Genomic DNA, 6,734 nt, shown 5'->3' with positions numbered 1-6,734 from the left:
GTATTTAAAGCAACAGTTCTCAATGTGGGCACTCTGGAGTGTCAACAGTTGGGACAGTGAAATGAATCCCTTCCCACACGTTAAGTATCTAAACGATCTCTGTCCGGTTTGACTGTGCTAGTATGTCCGTAAATGTATTGATCAATTGAATCCCTTTCAACATACAGAGCAGTGAACGGATTCTCCACATTAATAACGCGGTAGTAGGTGAGATGAGCGAGTGAATCTATTTCCACATTCAGTAGGTGAATGAATGGCCTCTCCCCTATGTGACTATATCCACGAGTTTCCACCTCAGACGGGCAACTCAATCCGTTCCCGCAATCCCCACATTTACACTGTTGCTACAGGTCGGCACACGAGTCTCTCAGGCTAGAGAATTGGTTGAAGGTGGATCCACACACAGAACACGTGTCCTGTTTCTCCCCGCTGTGATTACTGCTTTTACCTTCTATATCCAAAGCCTGGTGATATTCAGGTCCCGATGAATCTGGCGAATCTGTAAAATCTTGATGTGACGTTTGGTTTGAGTTTCCCATTCGAAGTCTTTCAGGATTGAACAATCAAGTCAAATGGATCTTCAAAAATAGTGAGCTATTTCAGAAAGGCTCTAGTCACTGAAAGAAACAGGTTTACAACCACGGCACAGTACAGAAGGGAGTGACTATTAATAGGAGCTCTTTTAGTGAATACCTCCACACTTCAACATAAACGAGACTGTCGTTTATATATAAATATGCAGAAAAAAGGAAGTTACTGTCCTTTTAAATATCTGCCCCATTCTCACAGGCAGTGGGAGGAGCAATACATGGTCTCTTTACATCCTAACCCAGTGGGCCACGCATGGGAACCTGCTCGATGCGGGACTGGGACCTCGGGAACCTGCTCGATGCGGGACTGGGACCTCGGGAACCCACTCTATGTGGGGACAACTTATACTGAGCCACCAAATCCAGAGACTATTGACACTGATACATCAAGTTCAGGGGCCACTGGCATTGAGACACCAAATCCAGGCACCACTTACACGGAGACTATAATGGCTGTTGACCATTCTGCCAAGGGAAGCAGTCCTTCCTATCCACTCTATCCAGGCCCCTTATAATTTTATACACCTCAATCAGGTGTCCCCTCAGCCTACGAAAACAGACCCAGCCTAGCCAATCTTTCCTCAAAGCCAAAATTCTCCAGTCTAGGAAACATTCTTGTAAATCTCCTCTGCACGCTTTCCAGTGCAATCACATCTTTCCTGTAATGTGGTGACTAGAACTGCACGCAGTACTCCAGCAGCAGCCTAACCAGTGTTTTATACAGTTCAAGCATAACATCTTTGTTCTTGTATTCCATGTCTTGACTAAAAAAGGCAAGTATTCCATATGTCTTCTTAACCACCTTATCTATCTAGCCTGCAACCTTCAGGAATCTGTGGACCTGCATTCCAAGGTCCCTTTGTTTCTCTACACTTTTCAGTGTCGTACCATTTAATGTGTCTTTCCCTCACCTTGTTAGATCTCCCAAATGCATTATCTCACACTTATCCGGATTAAATTACATTTGCCACTGTTCTGCCCACCTGACCAATACATTGATATCTTCCTGCACTCTGCAGCTTTCTTCTTCATTATCAACCACACAGCCTATTTTAGTGTCATCTGCAAACTTCTTAATCATACCCCAACATTCAAGTCCAAGTCATTGATATAGCTTTGTATAGCTTTGTCACAGCCTGGGAATCTGTTTCAATCTGTCCTGAACTGTCTATTGATGGCACTAAACCATCTTTAACTACCAATGTCCCTGACAACTACATGTGCGGGAAGTGTGTCCAGCTGACAGACCACATTGCGGCACTGGAGCTGCGCATGGATTCACTCTGGAGCATCTGCGATGCAGAGGATGTCGTGAATAGTACATTTAGTGAGTTGGTCACACTGCAGGCAAAGGTTACAAAGGCAGATAGGGGATGGGTGATCATCAGGCAGAGCAGTGGAAGGAAGGTAGTTTAGGGGCACTCTACGGTCATCCCCATCCAAGCCAGATACACTGTTTTGGGTACTGTTGGGGGGGGGGGGGGATGACTCATCAGGGGAGGGTAGCAGCAGCCAAGTTCATGGCACCATGGGTGGCTCTGCTGCACAGGAGGGCAGGAAAAAGAGTGGGAGAGCTATAGTGGTAGGGGATTCTAAGGGAAATAGATAGAAGTTTCTGTGGCTGCAATCGAGACTCCAAGATGGTATGTTGCCTCCCTGGTGCAAGGGTCAAGGATGTCTCGGAGTGGCTGCAGGACATTTTGAAGGGGGATTGTGAACAGCCAGTTGTCGTCGCGCATATAGGTACCAACGATATAGGTAAAAAAACAGGATGAGGTCCTACAAGCTGAATTTAGGGAGCTAGGAGTTAAATTAAAAAGCAGGACCTCAAAGGTAGTAATCTCAGGATTGCTACCAGTGCAATGTGCTAGACAGAGTAGAAATAGTAGGATAACTAAGATGAATACGTGGCTTGAGGAGTGGTGCAGGAGGGAGGGATTCAAATTCCTGCGACATTGGAACCAGTTCGGGGAGAGGTGGGACCAGTACAAACTGGACGATTTGTACCTAGGCAGGACCGGAACCAATGTCCTCAGGGGAGTATTTGCTAGTGCTGTTGGGGAGGGTTTAAACTAATATGGCAGGAGGATGGGAACCTATGCAGGGAGAAAGAGGGAAGTGAAATGGGGGCAGAAGGAAAAGATAGAAAGAAGAAAAGTAAAAGTGGAGGACAGAGAAACCCAAGGCAAAAATCAAAAAGGGCCACATTACAACAAAATTCTAAAGGGACAACGTGTGTTAAAAAGACAAGCCTGAAGACTCTGTGCCTCAATGCGAGGAGTATTCGTAATAAGGCGGATGAATTAACTGCGCAGGCAGCTATTAATGAATATGATATAATTGGGATCACAGAGACATGGCTCCAGGGTGACCAAGGCTGGGAACTCAACATCCAAGGGTATTCAACATTTAGGAAGGATAGACAGAAAGGAAAAGGAGGTGGGATAGCATTGCTGGTTAAAGAGGAAAGTAACACAATCGTAAGGAAGGACATTAGCTTGGATGATGTGGAATCTGCATGGGTAGAGCTGCGGAATACCAAAGGGCAGAAAATTATAGTGGAAGTTGTGTACAGACCACCCAACAGTAGTAGTGAGGTTGGGGACAGCATCAAATAAGAAATAAGGGATGTGTGCAAAAAAAGATACAGCAGTTATCATGGGCGACTTTAATCTACATATAGATTGGACTAACCAAACTGGTAGCAATACGGTGGAGGAGGATTTCCTGGAGTGTATTAGAGATGATTTTCTGGACCAATATGTTGAGGAACCAACTAGCGGGCTGGCCATCCTCGACTGGGTGATGTGTAATGAGAAAGGACTCATTAGAAATCTTGTTGTGCGAGGCCCCTTGGGAAAGAGTGACCATAATATGGTAGAATTCTTTATTAAGATGGAGAGTGACACAGTTAATTCAGAGACTAGGGTCCTGAACTTGAGGAAAGGTAACTTCGATGGTATGAGATGTGAATTGGTTAGAATAGACTGGCGAACGATATTTAAAGGGTTGACAGTGAATAGGCAATGGCAGACATTTAAATATCACATGGATGAACTTCAACAATTGTACATCCCTGTCTGGAGTAAAAATAAAACAGGGAAGGTGGCTCAACCGTGGCTAACAAGGGAAATTAGGGATAGTGTTAAATCCAAGGAAGAGGCATATAAATTGGCCAGAAAAAGCAGCAAACCTGAGGACTGTGAGCAATTTAGAATCCAGCAGAGGAGGACAAAGGGTTTAATTAGGAGGGGGGAAATAGACTATAAGATGAAGCTTGCTGGGAACATAAAAACTGACTGTAAAAGCTTCAATAGATATGTGAAGAGAAAGAGATTAGTGAAGAGAAATGTAGGTCCCTTGCAGTCAGAATCAGGTGAATTTATAATAGGGAACAGAGAAATGGCAGACCAATTGAACAAATACTTTGGTACTGTCTTCACGAATGAAGACACAAATAACCTTCCGGAAATACTAGGGGACCGAGGATCGAGCGAGAAGGAGGAACTGAAGGAAATCCTTATTAGTCAGGAAATTGATGGGATTGAACGCCAATAAATCCCCAGGGCCTGATAGTCTGCATCCCAGAGTACTTAAGGAAGTGGCCCTAGAAATAGTGGATGCATTGGTGATCATTTTCCAACAGTCCATTGACTCTGGATCAGTTCCTATGGACCGGAGGGTAGCTAATGTAACACCACTTTTAAAAAAAGAAGGGAGAGAGAAAACGGGGAATTATAGACCGGTTAGCCTGACAATGTTGGAATCAATTATTAATGATGAAATAGCAGCGCATTTGGAAAGCAGTGACAGGATCGGTCCAAGTCAGCATGGATTTATGAAAGGGAAATCTTCTAGAATCTTTTGAGGATGTACCTAGTAGAGTGGACAAGGGAGAACCAGTGGATGTGGTGTATTTGGACTTTCAAAAAGCTTTTGACAAGGTCCCACACAAGAGATTGTTGTGAAAAAATATAGCACATTGTATTGGGGGTGGTGTATTGACGTGGATAGATAACTGGTTAGCAGACAGGAAGCAGTGAGTCGGGATAAACAGGTCCTTTTCAGAATGGCAGGCAGTGACTAGTGGGATGTCGCAGGGCTCAGTGCTGGGACCCCAGCTATTTACAATATACATCAATGATTTAGATGAAGAAATTGAGTGTAATATCTCCAATTTTGCAGATGACACTAAGCTGAGTGGTGGTGTGAGCTGTGAGGATGCTAAGAGGCTACAGGGTGACTTGGACAAGTTAGGTGAGTGGGCAAATGCATGGCAGATGCAGTATAATGCAAATAAATGTGAGGTTATCCACTTTGGTGGCAAAAACATGAAGGCAGAATATTATCTGAATCGAGGCAGATTAGGAAAAAGGGAGGTGCAACGAGACCTGGGTGTCATGGTACATCAGTCCCTGAAAGTTGGCATGCAGGTACAGCAGGCGGTGAAGAAGGCAAATGGTATGTTGGCGTTCATAGCTAGGGGATTTGAGTATAGGAACAGGGAGGTGTTACTGCAGTTGTACAGGGCCTTGGTGAGGCCTCACCTGGAATATGGTGTTCAGTTTTGGTCTCCTAATCAGAGGAAGGACGTTCTTGTTATTGAGGGAGTGCAGCGAAGGTTCACCAAACTGATTCCCGGGATGGCGGGACTGACATATGAGGAGAGACTGAATCGACTGGGCCTGTATTCACTGGAGTTTAGAAGGATGAGAGGGGATCTCATAGAAACATATAAAATTCTGACGGGACTGGACAGGTTAGATGCAGGAAGAATGTTCCTGATGTTGGGGAAGTCCAGAACCAGGGATCACAGTCTAAGGATAAGGGGTAAACCATTTAGGACTGAGATGAGGAAAAACTTCTTCACTCAGAGAATTGTGAACCCGTGGAATTCTCTACCACAGAGAGTTGTTGATGCCAGTTTGTTAGATATGTTCAAGAGGGAGTTAGATATGGCCCTTACGGCTAATGGAATCAAGGGGTATGGAGAGAAAGCAGGAAAGGGGTACTGAGGTGAATGATCAGCCATGATTTTATTGAATGGTGGTGCAGGCTCGAAGGGCTGAATGGCCTACTCCTGCACCTATTTTCTATGTTTCTATGTTTCTGACTCCTGACGTAGCTGGAAAAGCTTTTGCTATTGAAGAGGGGAATTAAAAATTGGCAAATGGCAAGTGTGGGAACATTCCATAGGCCCAGAAAACATTTCATTTAGTCGACCAAAGTCCTTGGGAGACAAGAAATAGACAGATAACAAGTTGTACTGCAGACAAAAAAACTGACTAACAAGATCAGGATAGAATAGAATGAACTATAATAACCTGTATCTGAAATTACCATTTAAGGCATGTAGACGCCAGATTGGCCAGTGCTGTACTAAATCAATCATGTATTAATTGTAACTTGCGTAATTACAGAATGACTTAATCTGAAATTGTATAAAGGATAATGTCTCCGGGTGCTTGTTGAGCATTCTCTTAAGGAATGGCTCCCCTGTCGACTTGTAAAATAAGCTGCATTTACTTTAAGGCTAACTGACTCCGAGTAATGATTTGAAGTTAAACCTTACAACTTGGCACTGCGAGCAGGGTCTGCTGGACAGGCAAATTCGACTTAAAAGCCGAACCAACCTAAAACCAAGTGAGTAGAGAATTACCGTGTGAAATTCTCCTCCAAAGAGGCCCGCCCAGAGATCCAACAAATCTGAAGCGGAGTCCATGCAGCCGGTAAATCCATTTGTGGGTCATGTCAGGGCACTGTAAGTAAATACATCGGAGAATAAGTACTTATGCGAGATATCGAGGAATCCCCGGTGAGGGTGGACTAGCTATCCAGCCAGAAACGAGGCTCCGCATAAGTAAAGGCGGAAAAGCTCCGCATAAGTAAAGGTGGAAAAACGGGAACTGGGGAAAATTCCCCGGTGTGAAAAATAGCAAAGGAAACTGCCAATCCCTTATAGGGGTGAGGTAAAAACTACCAGAAGAATTTCTGAGAGATAAATATGAAAAGGTTAAGAGGAAAATGGTCAAGGAAGGGTATGAAGAAGAGAAAAAGATACCCTGGAAACTCAACTGGTGGTTGCAAAGAAAGGGAAACAAAGGGAAGGAGGCAGTTATAGAGTGTATGGAGATTTCACAAATG

The 6,734-nt window shown here is 44.3% G+C and overlaps 1 pseudogene; it reads right to left on the bottom strand.

Moving 5' to 3' along the window:
• LOC139228630 (zinc finger protein 850-like) overlaps window positions 1-6,734 on the bottom strand; it is an 83,000-nt pseudogene that overhangs the window by 57,904 nt on the left and 18,362 nt on the right.

This window comes from Pristiophorus japonicus, chromosome 2, assembly GCF_044704955.1.
Source record: "Pristiophorus japonicus isolate sPriJap1 chromosome 2, sPriJap1.hap1, whole genome shotgun sequence".
Taxonomy (NCBI): Eukaryota; Metazoa; Chordata; class Chondrichthyes; family Pristiophoridae; genus Pristiophorus; species Pristiophorus japonicus.
The sequence above is the reverse complement of the archived record's forward strand: the minus strand, read 5'-3'. Positions and strand labels throughout refer to the sequence as shown.